We start from the raw sequence: 16,097 nt of genomic DNA on the forward strand, positions 1-16,097 counted from the left end.
GCTTCGGTAGCTGATCATAGGAAATTTTGTGGTTTTCCGATAGGCAAAATTATAACAACCAAAATTTTCATGCAACCCATCCTTCCTAGCCTTAGTCTGGTAATGCAGCTCATGTACCCGACAGAAGCTGTCGGCAAACGGCTCCACAGCCTGGCTTCGGAGAGCCCAGATATAAACGCTAAGCCTGACAATGGCGTTAGGAGTCAGTTGGTGAAAATAGATCCCAAACTTTTGCAACACATCAGAAATCATTCTATTTAAAGGAAATCTCAACCCAGCTTTTAGAAAACTCTTGAAAATAACTATTTCATCCTTTTCTAGCTTCGGGGTAGTTTCCTCTCCCCCGAAGCGAATCAGCTTCTTCTCATCTTCACTGAAATAGCCCGACTTCACCATTTTGGAAAAAATCAGCCTTGGAGATAGTCGACTTTCCGAAGTCCAAATGGCTAGGCTTGCTCGGTACTGCGATATGGTAATCACCGTCAGAATCAGCTTCCTCAATATCTCCTTGTTCTGCTTCGGCAGCAGCTTGTTCTGTTTCGGCAGTGGGGATTCTTTCCGAGGTCACCAATCCGGATCGCTGCATTGCTTCGGAGATAGGAACAGTCTCCGCTCCTTCGGCTTTGTCTCCCTCACGCTCAACTCTAGCAGTAGAGCGTACTCTGGTCATTTAATTTTGAATTTCTTGAAAGATTTCTTGGGAATTAAATAACCTTTTCTCCCGAAGCTTTTCTTTTGACGAAGTAGGCACCAAACTGGAGCTTCGTCTGAATACGAGAGTCAAGCTTCGGCTATGGTTAAAATTTTTGGCAGCAAAACAGTGCAATAGCAATGAATGCTGTGGTAACTTCACACCTACCTGTCTGTTTATATAGTGCTGCAGGTAAGAAGGTGAATCGTCAGGATTTTTACACCAGGCAAACAGCCGCTCGCACCCGCTGCGCGGTGGGCCGCAAAGACCAAAATAGTGAACCTGTATGGTGGGACCGCTACGCGCTCGGAAACTGTATCGTTTCTCGACAACAAGCTCAGGGAAGGTGTTTTTCGGACCTTCGGCTTCCCAAAGCCTAAGAGACTTTTTTCACGGATCAAGCTCGTTATGAAAAACGATCTAGCACCGCGAAGGGGCTACTGTTGGGACCATGCTTCGTCGCCGAAGGTCCTACAGGAAGAAACAGCTTCGACTGAAGCTGTCTGTACGTGATGCCGAAGAGTGCCGTTCATGAAGCTTCGGAATTACAAACCGACTTAAAGATAGAATGACCTTTTAGTCCATAAGAGTTTGAGTCGTTGTTGTAAACTTTTATGAGGGGTATGATTGTAATTGTTCACAGGCTGTGTCCTGTGCCTATAAATAGTGAACAGTATTCCTTTACTGTTCACAGATTCCTGTAATTGCAATCACATCACTCGGAAATTATTCTTTGCCAAGGCAGAGGTATAAATGTACCTAAACATTGTGTTTGAATATCTTAAGTTTATATAATATGTAAATAATGTTGTTTACTTTTAATTTACTTGTCTTTAATGTTCTATGTCTCGTGTTAGTTTATATTATCTTTGAGAGTTCAATTACGAAGATATAATCTTCGTAATTGTGTCATTATAACCTTCGTCCGAAGTTCATTAAATCCTTGGGGAAATAATGTTTCGGCGGACGAAGGACATTAATATTTAACATTTTATGTTGCCTTGTTCTTAATTCATAGCATTTGAGAACAAGTCCCCAACAGATATATTGATTAAGAGATATAGTTAAACAAAATACATAATATATAGTTTGTTTAAGTGGTCAACTCACAATAGTTTGAACCAAACATCTCAGTAGCTCTTTTTTACATCAAACATCTCAGTAGCTTTTTCACAACATATACAAACTAAGGTTGAATTCCCACATTCAAAAGATGTTCCAATCCAAATCAAGAATTGAATTGTCATAAGATTCACTAAACACTGCGTGCATTTATCAGTCAATGTATAATTTAAATATTCTTTTGATCTTTGAATTCCCACTTGGAAGAGTTTGGTATTTCTTGCAAATTTTTTTGACATTGGAAATACCTTTTTAGCGAATTAGGATATCTGATGGTGCAATCTCTATGTATAAACGCATGAGTCCCATGTTTGCTACCAGGAATGAGCATACATGCTCTATATTATACGCACATCAGGTAGCTAGCAGAACACGGTCAGTCATATGTCCATGTCAATCAAGGCATCTTCCTCTTCACCATCAGACGCAACACCGGTTAAGAAGTCATCTCCTGATAATTTGCTGCGCCAAACAAAGAATTATGTCATTAACTCGTTATTGAGTATCTTGTGTTCCATGTCAGAACCTTGCAGCTAGAAGCAATGCAAGCACCTACCTAGCAGTAACATCGAAAGCTCACGACTCGATTTAGCTTCCTATTGTAGAAGTAGTAGTTGAACGACCATCTACAACAAAAAGGTTGGTATCCATGTTAGAGTGACGATTCAGATGCATAAGCTAACCATCACAATCCTATCTTAGTTCGCTCGAACATACATGGCCCCTTTCTCAAGAACTGGATCTGCGTCAGAGTCTGGATTATAGCTGTAGATGTCACACTCTTTGATTTTGATAACCTGAAACACAAGGTGTAAACATAAAATAGGATTATACAACTTCCAGACCAAACATTATAAGTGAATCCTGACCTCATCAATTGCTTTAGTCATACTGTCCAGAAGAGAACTGCCTTCATTTGTGGCTGCCCATTACTGAACAGAAGTCCAAATTCAGGTATGCATATCAAACAGTGAGAAAGGCAAAATAAAGTCTCAGGATCATTTTAAATTAGCTAAGTTATACTATGCCCAGTAAATCAGTTATTGTAATTTTTTTTCTTTTTTGGAATATGCAGTCTAGCTAAACCAATCTATTTATATGAACAGAGTAAAAAAATGCAAACCAAAAGATAAAGAGGAAACCATAAAGGATTACCCTAGAGGCATCAGATAAAAAAATTGCATAGAGGAATCAAAAAGAGTCATTTTTAAGAAAAAAGAAGGAATTCACGAGATTACAACTACAAAGAAATATCAAATATGACCACGTCATTGACAACACAAACTTGGATTTCACATGCCCTTGTAGGATTGGCAAATCCTAACATTTCTTCCTTGTGATGAACCTTGCCAATTTGTCACAGCTGGTCTCCAGACCATAACCAGTGATAAAGCTTGAAAAACAGGTCCTGGTCTTCAGAAGACACTCTGATTTCTTCAATGGTTGCCTTCGCAGAATTTCGAGTACTTATCATCATCCATGAGCGAATTGAGCTCACCTGAATTGCTGAGCTTGACCTTGATAAGCCATCCCTTCTCATATGGACTTGTATTCACCTAACCAGAAATGATAATCATTGACTAATGTACCCACTGAAGTTTATTTTCAGATGAGTTCTGGCTAATATGAGTTGCAACACTTACCAATCCAGGCAAGTCACTTAGTTTCTCGTTCACTTCAACCACCTCTCGAGACACTGGTGAATAGGTATCGTTGGCTGCCTTCACACTCTCAAGAGCAGCAAAGGTCTTTCCCTGGGATACACTGATGACAACTTCTGGTAGCTCCACATAAACAAGCTCACCCAAAGCACGCTGGACACCAAAAGCAATAAACAATTTTAAGCAATGAAAACCCTAATGTTGTATACTGGACAGACCTAGTGATGAGGGCTCCCACATGAGTGGAGTCTAGGGAAGCGATAAACCGAGGCAAGCCTCACATATGTATACTGAAAAGACGAGACCTAGTGCTGGAGGAGGCACAAATGCAGAGAGGCCACTTGAAACCAGCGACCTGGTGACTCAGTAAGGCAGCTCTCAGCTTTCACTACTACACTATAAGCCTGCCCTTCACTAACATATGCATACTGAACATGATAAAATATATTAGAACTTGATGTCTTGGCAACAGATTGGATGCAGTATGCATATCAGTGTAGATGAGAACTACAGCACCAGACAACTTAACATATGGAGGGCCTAACACTAACACTTAGTATTGCCTCACACTCTAAACTCACAGCAATAGAAATATGAACGTGCTAACCTGGGCATAGTCAGTAATCCCCACGGTTGCTGAATCACCCTCCACTTTCACCCATTCATGAGAGTCAGCATACTTCAGATCCTTCGGCACTGAAAAAAGGGGGTAACGTGTGGCGCATCATCAGTTGTATTGTATGTATTGAAGTGGCATTGTGGGGGGCAACAATGCACACAGAAAGTAGTACACCAACCCAAACCAGTGACTTTTTGAAACCACCAGTCTATTTGATACAAAAAAAAACAAATGTCATTTTTTTTCTCAACCACATTTTATAGTTGCAGAACAAACCCCACAACAAAAAACTGTACTGAAGCACAGTTTTACCAAAGGCCATGTAACATCGAACACAAATATAGAAATATAGGTGAACGCATTAAAAGGGAGCCTGAACATCATTACACCAGTTAACCAGACATCCTACGAACCTTCTATTGGCTGAGAACAATAGCAATTTGCAAGAAATTTCAGTTGAGCAGAAGATTCAATCCAAAGGCCAGGTTGCTACAACCTGGTTTGGCTTGAGTGCTCAGTTCACAACTATCTTCGGCTAGCACATACAAGTCAAGGTGGAGCATGAGGGGAGCGGAGAAGGATACCATAGAAGAGGAGCAGATCATACTTTGAGCTATACTCCTCACCTCCACAGTAATACACTGGTAGATAGAATATGTTGAAATTCATAAAGTCCTGAAGCACCGGCGTGATGGACTGCTCCAGCGGGATCGCCACGCTCATCTGCTGGCTTGTCGCAGCACCCTGCTGATTTAAATAGGACGATTAAGCGAACACCCAAATGCGCATCGATGGTAGGTCTGCGTCGATTTGGGGCGAGGTTTTGGGCCCTCCTTACATCCTTATAAAAACATGTGTAAGTACAATACAGCAGAAATCATTTTATTCAGGGCAGAATATACCTCCGTTACGACGACGAGGGTTGGGAGGGGCCGAGGGGCACGACGGGGGCTGGGAGCACCCTTCCCTGCAAACGGAGATTCAAAATTGACACATACATTCAAAATTGAAGTGTCCTTTGTTCTAGACTATTCTCAATAACCATCCTAGTGTTCCCAAAAATGGGCATAAAGGAGTGCAATGTAGGTGAATTACTTGCATAGTAGAACTATGTTCAACACTAATAGCAAACATCAAACTTAAGGATGAGATGAGCAGGATTTTTTTGTCCCTTCTTTAATTATCAAAGGAAGTAAGATGCTAGTCTAAAATAGATTGTTTCATAGGATTAAACCTATGGAAGCTTTTACTATGCTTTTAAATGACTCATATAAAATGATCAACTGAAGTCTAGAAAAAAACCACAACAGAAATATGCATCAATCATTTTAAAAGCACAACATTTATGTACTAAATTACCTTTCCAAGCCTCCCAAAAAGGATTTGATGAAGAAAAAATTGTAGTAATGTAAAACTGGTATGAGATGGGTAGGAAAGGTGGCTGAAGCAGTAGCGAGAGAAAATGGAAACACTGAAAATGAAAAAACACCACTGCATTGGATATTATAAGTTACAAGTATTGATCAAGATAAGTCTAGGAACTATGGTTTAAAAGGTTACTACAACTAACCATAAAACTCAATATTAATCTAGGAAGTGTGTCTATATGCTGAGGTTTCTCATCATCATCTACTATAAGATGGTGAGATCAAATCAAATACACAAATATTAAGCTACATGTAAGTTACGAAGACAATATAAAAAACACCACTGCATTGGATATTATAAGTTACTACAGAGCGAGCTTTGGATACTAATATAGCATGCTTTGGATAGAAGATAAAATGCCCATGCCAAGATTGCTACAGAAGTCTCATGACCAGGCAATGAGCATGGTCATCAAATCATCACGAAGTTGCTTGCTGGAGACCTATGACAGATGGATTGGAGCTACATGAGGATGAGCAAGCTGAAATGAATAAAAAAACTTATCGCATGCATGATGCATGTGTCATGTAGTTACGATACATTATGAACATGTCCAATCTCACGAAACACAAACTGTAATTGCACAACAAACTAAGTTTGCTTGGACAGACGAGCAGTGCAAACCTTTTTTTATAAAAAAATGGAGTGGTACACTGAAGAAATATGCATGTTTACCTGGTGAAATTTCTGGCCCGGTTGTTGATTGGGGCATGAAATGCAATCCCGGCAGCACCTTTAGATCTATGCTCAGGAAATGAAACAACAAAATGATAAGTCGAAAGTTAATGAATTGTGCAATATTATACTCTTATCTCATAGCTGGACAGTGCACCCACTTCCTTCTGCTCCATTAGTTCCACTCTCAGACGACATGCCACACTTCGGTCGAGCAGCAACGCTGCCAGCCACATTCTATTCGCTGCTTCTGCTCCCAGAAACTGCAAGTCCACTCTGTCCACCGCGCCTGTTGCCTGCGCATCGGCTAGCAGGCCCCCCCAGAGTTCCTCTTACCTAGAATCTCTAGCTTTTTGGCCTTGTAGACAACTGGACAGTTTCACATGTAGAGATCAGATGTCATGCCCAGCCACACAAAAAAAAATCCTTTTGGTCCTTCTGGAATGGTTGACATGCATACCTGAGTTGAGCTCCAGCAGTTGAATCAGCATGTATGAGATGTTTACACCTGCATCCGCAAAGGGGTACTCCCACGTAGTTCGCATTCCTTGCTGCTTCAGCATCAGTCTCTTGAAAGAAGCCTGCTTAATTGGTGGATCAGCCACCAGCAACCATCAGATCTTGAAAGAAGTCGAGCTGATCCAGCATAGAGACAGTAGCATACCTGTTCTTTTTGTTTCTTTTCTTTGAAAAATATAGCTATTTGTTTCTCTGACCTCTGCATAATCCCAAAGAGGGCGGCGACCATTGCACATCGGTGTCTTGTAGCGTTATCAGACTATTGCTCGTGTCAGTAAGTCGAGCCCAAGTTACCTGCAAGAAAAGGTGAATGCTCTATGACAAGCAGACTGACAGGATGGTTCTTCGAGTGTATTTCTTCCACTTTGGTGGCACCAGTTTGTGGTTTCACCAGTCGCCAGTTGCCTGCTACCTCGAGTAAGCTAGAAAGATCCCTTTGTGCTCACTACAACCAAGCACCGTTCAGCTTAGCACAAATAAGAACAGAAGCATAGAAAGGAAATAATTATAAAATCATTTGACTCACGAAGCTAGAATGTGAGATGAGCCCTATCCCTCCATACCTGTAAGTCACTGTACAGTACAATAGTATGGTACTTCGTTTCCAATAAAAAGATGGAAACCCATAGGAGTCTTTTAAGCACAGTACTACAGTAGGATAAGTTGAAGCTTCTAAAACACCAATGCATCTTTGAAAGTACAGAAATCTGAACTGCCTTCATATTTGCAACATATAACTAAAATATATGTTGGCAAATGTTCCTAACGATACTACGAACCTAAAAGGCAACAAAATTAATTAGGATAATAAGTTGAGTATCATTACAAATAAAATCATATCTATCTAATGTGCCTAATAATTTCTTGTATTTCTTCTGGAATGTTGTCTTTGGATTCATTGTCCTTGTACTTCAATAATTCTACTAAGAATTTGGTCCTCAGGTCATTCCCATTCTGCACATTCATTATTACATATCATTGAACTCGATTAATAATCAATTATAGAAGAACAATATTGACAAAGTATTAGAACAAATAGGGTACTCACAGTGCAAATGCAGGGTAACCTTATACCATTCCAATCATGCATAAAGTTGATAACAAGAAAGCCAGATAAATCCCTACAAATTAAAATAATATGTTGTTACATATATGTAGACAAAATTAATAGGTTGTTCGGGTTAAAAATTTTTACCAGTTTAATGTTCTTGGAACCCATGTTGGTACTATACGACGCCACATATAAATATCGTCTTTCCATGTAGGATTGGCCAATTCCATGGCAGCATTCATATTATTGGCAATATAATGTATATTATGGATATAATGCATGCTAGGATGATCACCCTTAAACCATGATGGTATAGGCATGGAGTCCATTATATAGATGCTTCTAGTGTCCATGTTAAGTACATATAAGGTAAAGTGACCCAAGAAAGAAAAGGGCAATAGAATCTGCAAGTTAAAAAAATAGTTCAAGTAAGAGAAAAAAACAAGATTACAAAAATGATGAAGAGTATAGCTTACTTGTTTGCAATCTGAAACATCGTGCTCCATGTCAGGCCAACATTCTAATAATTTTGCCAACATGTTGATATCTGGCTTTGCACGAAGGCGAGGGTCTCGGCCAAATTTAGTTATGGACTACTTTTTGTTAGTAAAATAATGATATAATGAACACACTTATATAAATAAAGACTAATTACTTGAACTTACACAGAATTGTAGATCCATGTAGTGGTATTTGTCTTCCAACAAGAACAAGGCATCATTGCATGCGATCATCCGAACAGCCATGTTAAAACAATCTGTATCCATCGGCTTATTTACATCCAATATATCTTTAAGTTTTTGAAGACTTAAAGAAATTGGATAAGGTTTAGTGCTCTAAATCCAATGTTTCCTATTAAATGAACATTTGTTTTTATAGTTAAAGCAAGAACATATGTGTTGAATATTTACCATGCATATACTATATTAAATGAGAATTAACTTACTTTAAATATTTGGCGTTGTCTATCCCCATGATATATGTGCATAATACAAACATCAGTTCTTGCGTGTTTGTTGATGTTACTTTAGCAGGCAGAACATATGGAGATATATATGGTTCAATCTGATGTGATGTATTTGACGATTTAGATAACTCATATGGAGTATCGATTATTTGAACATCACTTGAACTCTCTCCATCTTCATCCACATTGTGGTCAAGATTTTGATGTCTTTTCTTTGTGTTTAATCTCGAGTCCCATAATATTGCAGGTAGCTTAAACCTAAACATTGTTATATCATCCTGCAAGTATATAAATTAGAACAAAAGAAACATTGTTCCTATAAATAAATATACGTCCTCTACCTGAGTTACGTTATTAGATAGGGAGGATCCTGTCCAGTATTCCATATAGTTTATCATCCATAGCCCGCAAGATACCCTAATATGAAATTTAACAGATCAGATGAGTTTCTATGTATATATGAAAATAAATACAACCAATTTTGTAGAGTTGTGGTCACATGAATTTTACCCATCGGTTTGCATTTGTGTTGTGATCTTCTCTATAACTGGCCATGATGCAACATCAAGATTCGACCACTTGCCTTGGTAAAGCTCTTTATGTTCTGCTGCAAGTTTAATCTGTCTTTCTAGACCTTTTAACTATGTATATATATATATATATATATATATATATATATATATATAAAACATATCAAGATTTATAGATAACAAATAATGTAATGATGAAATAATCATAATATAAAAGAAATGATTACTCACTGTAGTATAAAGGTCTCGACGATCCGTTATTTGTTGTCCCATAGAATCGAGTACATGTACCTCACTTTTTTTTGCATTCAGAACTGCCAGGTACCAGTGAAAATTTTCTATATTCATTGGAAGGAACACCTTCGTAGAACATACATTAACATTAATTTGTAAGTATTGTGCACCAATATATTACATATTACATATATTAAAAATGAGATGAGTTTTAGGTCAACCATGTCAGACTGTAAATAGTTGTCCACCCTTTTTTCAATTGTGTCTTCCTTACAATTTAAGAGCACCTTAGGGTTGCCATCACGCTTAAGCAGACTGGAAATGAATGTGTTCTCCAAGAAGACCTTTCCACCTTCTCTATGAAGTAAATGCTCTTCACCCCTGATACAGTGTATATATGCACTGAGGGCCTGTACACCAAAAGAATACAATTAGCAAATCAAATATACATGCTAGCTTTAAATATGTATACCATACTGTATAATATGATAATTATAAATATATATACTTTATTACTGTATATAATATGGACATACAGATGTACTTACTTCATCAGACAATTGGATGTCACCATGAAAAAGACATTCCATATCATTTCTATTCAACCATGCGCTGTCGATGTTCACCACAACTTGCTTCCCCGGTAATGTTTTAATGTATTCAATAAGCTTAACATCTTCTGGGGTGCACTTATAATCTATACAATGAAAAATATTATTTATACTTAATAAGCAAATGATATATGCGAAAACCAATAAGATGCGAAAAATATTACCTTCAGAGACAACTCGAGCTACATTCAATTTCTTTGGTTTTTTATGTTGTGATATTCTAATAAGTGTGTCCAAAGCATCTTGTTTGTTCTGCTCTACCATATCCGCATCAGAACTTATTTGACTTGATTCATTTGGAACATCCAAAGATGTCAAGTGTATCACATCTGTATGAGGAGTGAATGAAACATAAGTCTCTTGACAAAAGCATTTTTAGGAGTACTCATAAGACAATATTTACATTTAGGAGTGTAGATAAGAAAGCCTACCCGGTTGTGGTCCAAGATCGGCTTCAGTTGACACTTTAGCATGATTGAAAATACAGTCAATGCCTACTCCCACAACATCGTGTGATTGTTTTGCAGCATTACCAACACTGACCTTACTATCCTCGCTCTCTATAGCTATGACGCACAAGAGAAGAATTAAGGGTCAAACAAATATTTATTATGCAGACCTTAGTTTTTTTGTAATTGATAATAACACTTACCCAGTTCATGTTCATCCGTGTCATTAGTTGACAATTGTGCTGAACAACCACTTCTAGCCACAACCTCATATGATGGTTCAGCAATATTGCCAACATCGACATTTCCTTCCTCCACCACTATATCCATTGTGATTTGGTCTGTACCCATCAGATTGAAAGTGTCAAACATAATTTTATTGACAAAAGTATTTTAAGTATATAAAGTACATCGTCAAATAGCACGAAACTAAATAAAACACAAACTTTAGCTTAAGTTCTTCATTCATATAGATGTGACAAGTGAACTTGTATAAACTTACGGAGGAAAGGGACACAGGCCTACCACCATTCTATTTTGATTAAGTATACCCGATGCCATTGATCTTATAGGATGTATATCATGGCATTATTGCAAAGATACAACATTGCTCCTTATAAAAATGCTAAAATAATATTGACAAAGTATTGTTGTATTATTATGACTGAATTTAGAGGTATCAGAATTTAGCAACAAACAAAGTCACTCTATCAATTTAAAGGTCTCAGAATTTAGCAGCAAACATGTGGAGTTTAGAAAAAAAATGATAGCAGCAAACATGTAACTTGGAGTTTAGAAAAAGAGATAGCAGCAAACAAGTATCTTGTTTGCTTGCGCTAAATGGTAGATCTTCTAAAGATAGGAACTGGAGCATCATCTAATTATGGCATATGCATCCTCAGGACAGGTTGCGGTGCTGCCAATAACATAATTAGTAAGTTTTACCTTTTTTCTTCCTCTTACTTCAGAGATCTTCTAAAGATAGGAACGGGAGCAGCAAACCATGTAGACAGAAGAAAAGCTAAAGGACTACATGTTGAAGTAGTAATAGTTACTGCAGTACTGCACACACTGCATCTGATTTGACTTGTTGTATGGTAAATTGCCCGTCCACGCAGGTTTGAACCACAAAGGTTTCAGCCATACATTTCATTTCCTGAATAGCTGTTTCTTCTAGATCCTAGCGCATGTCTGGGTACCAAATTCAGGCTGAAGGCGGCACATTCCCCATGCCAAGACAATCTTTATTATGCCATGACAATGGAAATGATTTGTTCATTTGACTTATAACTTGCTTACTGACAATATTATGACTCATGAGATGCATTCTTTTCCGTGTCCAGTGATATTATAGTTAACCATGATTCAACTGAGCTGACAGTTTATGCCATTGTTGGTTGCAACAATTGTAGGTTCTATACTTTGAAGATTTTGTACCTTGTCAGATATCACAGTCCTCTTTTGATGTGTTGATGAGCACAGACCGGCAAAGCTATGGTTTCAAGTTAAAAGGAGGTTTGCTGGGTGATGAAGGAAATGTTTTTCTTGAGTGGGATAGTATGACATTTGCTCGTATTGGTATTGGCATATTGCTATTCACACTTACCATGAATGATATCCAGTTTCCACACTGTGCACTGCATACTCTTTTGGTCATTCACAGGCTTTTTTCCAATGAAAGCTTCAATTTATATGTAGAAGGTGGATTTTCTGTCGATCCTTGATTTTCTCTAGCCACTGCTATGCAAGAACAGCAGGGATCTCAACAAGAAAGATACCTTGTGAGGAAGGCACTCAAGTATGCTCTATCTCACTTGAAAGCAGACCATGCAGGAGATTTTCTTAGTTGCCATGGCCAGAGAGTATGTGCCTTCTACATATATTGTTTTAGTTTTTTTACTACTACCACTCCCTGTCCCAAATTATAGGTTGCTTTGGTTTTTCTAGTTATATATAGCTTTGTTGTGAACTCTGTCACGTTCATTCAAACTGTGAATCCCAGTTCTTGTGACACCCGAGTGTCACCTAGGGTTTCTCTCAAATGCCAAACCAAGAACCATTATTTTATGTGAACCAAAGTAAGCATGAGCATCAAAATAACTTAAGTAGTAAAGAATTCACCAAGTATATACTTAAAAGTATCATGATCAAAACAATTGAGTCTTTGAAAAGGGTAGAATGTGCAACCCTAATTAAAAACCCTAAGTAAGCCCCATGAGCAAATTTCAAGAAAATAAGAAAAAGGGGATGAAAAGTTTAAAATTATGACTTGAGCCAATTATAAAAATTGAAGTATATTTAATAAGCAACAAGAAAGGTTGAGAAAGCTTAGCCAAAATAACTAAAATAAAGCCCCAAATCAAGCTTCTCATGTGGGGACTTAATGGGAATTCTGAATTTCAGAATTCAGAAATTCAAACCTTGAGCCAAAGATCAGGGATGTTTACCTTGATCCCTAACTCGAATCCTAATGGCCCCATTGACAAAATTGTGTCTAACTAACCCCTCTGTCGTGTGCCAGAAGATGGCATTGGGACGCGAGCCCTAGACACGACAAAACCTTGGATTTGCCTCGGGTTTGGGCAGGGAGACAAACCGGATTTCCTGGCTCCATATCTCTGCAACCAGTAGGCAAAATCCTATGACCCCCACACAAGAATGGTAGCTTGTAGGGAGGAGAAGAGGTTTTGTGCACTGACCAAGGTGAGAGCAGGCTCGGATGAGCGACCACACGCGCCAGAACTTGGGCAGAACGCACGGGCACACGTGTTCGACCCTGATCGGCACGCCAGAGCTCGCCCAACGCGCGCGCGCGCTCACCCCGGCGTCCGGTCAAGTCCGCCGCGCGCCCATGCCCTCGGCCGTGCCCGCCCGTGCCTATAAAGCCTCCCCGGGCGCACCTCACTTCGCCCCGCACTCACCCTCACCGGCCAGCCACCTTTCCTTAGCTCCGGCGAGCTCAATTCCGCCCGCCATTGCCGCCAGAGCTTCGGCCACCGTGGCCAGCCCACTCCAGCCACCCTCAAGTCAAGCGAGTGCTTCGGCTAGCTCCGCCAGTAGCCCGTGAAGCTTGCCAAGCCCTCGGACCCGGCCAGACTTCACCGGAGGCCCGAGATCGACCTCACCGGACTTCGGTCTTCCGCCGCCGCGCGTGGAACGAGCTATCCAGTGAGTCTCCGTCCAATCCCTTGCGCTCATGTCTTCTCTGGCATCCCATGAACCTCCCTGACCCATCTAATTGAACTATCTCGCCGTGACCAGGCCGGTCCCCTCACCGCCGACGAGCATCCCTGCCTGCGCGCGTGGACCGACCGACTCCGGCCATCTCCGACGGCGTCCCGCACACCGTTGTGATCCTCGAGACCTCCCCTACGTCCTCGACCACTTCACCGGAGCAATCTCGCCGCCGGTAAGCCCCTCCGCCCTTTCTTCCGCCGCGGTTACTTTTTAAGGTAGAAGAAGGACCTCGGGTTAGGATTTGTAGAACCCGAGGGGTTTTCTGTAACGTCAGTGACTCATGTGAATAGTAGCTTAAGGACTAATCCGCGAAGAAAACTTAAAAACCCGCCAGGGACCCCAGTGCAAAGTGGATTTCCATTAAACCAATTCTGTTTTTCTTTTTAAAATGACCAGAGAATTTAGAAAATCCATAACTTGATGAATTCTTAATCAAAAGTTGTCAAACTAATTTTGCTAGATCCTAAATATTATGAACTATCATTTAAAAATGGTAAACCTTATGCTTTCTGTTCTGAATTTTAGAGTTTAAAATTAAAAACAGAAACTTATCAAACCTAGTTTAATTAAGGAAAATTAGTTTTTCTTCTGTGCTGAACTTAAGAAAATTTGTAGATGTTCAAACCTCATTTAGACACTGTTTAAAAATAGTAGGAACCCCAGCATTAGAAATTATGATGTGCTTATTCCTTTAAAGCTATTTTGACCAAAACTTAGAGAAAATCAGAAAGGCATTAAAAATTAATAAACAGTGATTAATATTATTTTTCCTAGTTTATTTATGTAACAGAGAACCTAGGAAAAATACAGAGACCATTAATTTGGACCAGTTTTAAATTAAAATGTTTTATCTAGCCTTATTTGGACTGAAAATCATTTATTAGAGTAGCAAAACTATAACCAAAATGATTAATAAAAATCCAGTGGACTTACAACCACTAGAGCCCCACTACAAAAATACAGAGCACCTCAGCCCAACTTTTTAAGTAAGGAAAATAAATACAAAGTGATAATAAGGCATTTTCCAAATAAATCATGAACAACCCCTATTAATGTGATAATGGGCAATCAAAAATTAGCTAAGTCCATGATGAGATAAACTACCAGAGAAAAATGCAAACCCATGTAAAGGAAGCAAACCATACCAATTGCTAATGATTTAAGAGAAAGGTCACTTAATTCAAATAATGCATACCACCCCTTCTTTTAAGCAAAAAGAGGCCAAACTTCAGAATGATTGCTCTTGCACAAAATAATAACTATGAAAAATAAGAACTCTGTTGTTTGATGTTTTTCAAATATAGTGGTAGTAGAAAGCACCCATTTGGCTAGAAACTTGAGAAAACCATAGAAAAATAATTAAAAGGTATTAATGATTAGAAATATGTATCAAGTCATGTTATAACACCTAAAAGCCAGCAAAAATAAGTTTTAGAGAATTGCCCACTGTTAAATAGTAGTTGTAGTTCAAAGCACCCCTTCTGCCCTAGAGTTTAATAATTTTGTCCAGAGAAAACTATTCACTTTCTGATTCCCAAATTTTGAGACAGAGAAACACACACCAGTAACAAGCCACTGTAATTTTTGTAGAATTTTTGAAATTTTATAAAAGCAACTTGTAGTTCAAACCTACTTCCAAACATTAAAGAGAATAAAAGAAAAGGAATGAAGGAATAAACCCCACCTCAATAAGCCTAACTTGAGAACTTATCAATTCTCCCTAAGACTTAAAAAGAACTCAGTGGAACCCCAAAAATAAACCTACCTCTTACCTTAGCTAAGTTTAACCCAATTTACCAAGTATACCACCCAAGGGTCTTACATAAGTAAAGTTAACCTTGTTTAACTCAAAAGATCATGCACCCTTAAAGTTGTGATTTCTAAAAGCACATATCATATCATGCATATATCTTACGCATTGCATTCATTAGATTGTAATCTTGCCGACGGAGAGTACGTGCTCATCCCCGAGCAAGGACTTGTCCAAGAGGAGGACCAGGAGCAGGCTTCAGAGGCTGCTATTGAGGATCTCCCCGCAGCCCCAGCAATTGAAGGCAAGCCCCGGTTTTATGCATAACCTGTTAATTATGCTATTTTACTACACTTAATGCTTGTAGGATTGCAATGTGCACTTAAGTGTAGGAGTTGCTTGAAACCTCTAGTTGCATGAACTTAGGATTCCTTTTTGAGATGAATACTAGTATGCTAGGTCGAGTAGTTGCTTGCTAATCAGGATCTCGGTAGAAGTCGAGTGATTTTTCTAGCACTCGCGCGAGGTCAGGAATTGATTGTATTCATCTTGA

General features: G+C 39.0%; 1 long non-coding RNA gene across 1 annotated transcript; it reads right to left on the bottom strand.

Annotated features, from left to right (window-relative positions):
* Positions 1–2,365: 2,365 nt before the first annotated feature.
* LOC109939435 (uncharacterized) lies at positions 2,366–2,761 on the bottom strand. Its single transcript, XR_002261891.2, has 3 exons — positions 2,683–2,761; positions 2,531–2,610; positions 2,366–2,439 (listed from the first exon to the last, which is right to left on the bottom strand). It is a non-coding gene; the product is annotated as an uncharacterized lncRNA (long non-coding RNA).
* Positions 2,762–16,097: the final 13,336 nt, after the last annotated feature.

Source organism: Zea mays, chromosome 5 (genome assembly GCF_902167145.1).
Source record: "Zea mays cultivar B73 chromosome 5, Zm-B73-REFERENCE-NAM-5.0, whole genome shotgun sequence".
Taxonomy (NCBI): Eukaryota; Viridiplantae; Streptophyta; class Magnoliopsida; order Poales; family Poaceae; genus Zea; species Zea mays.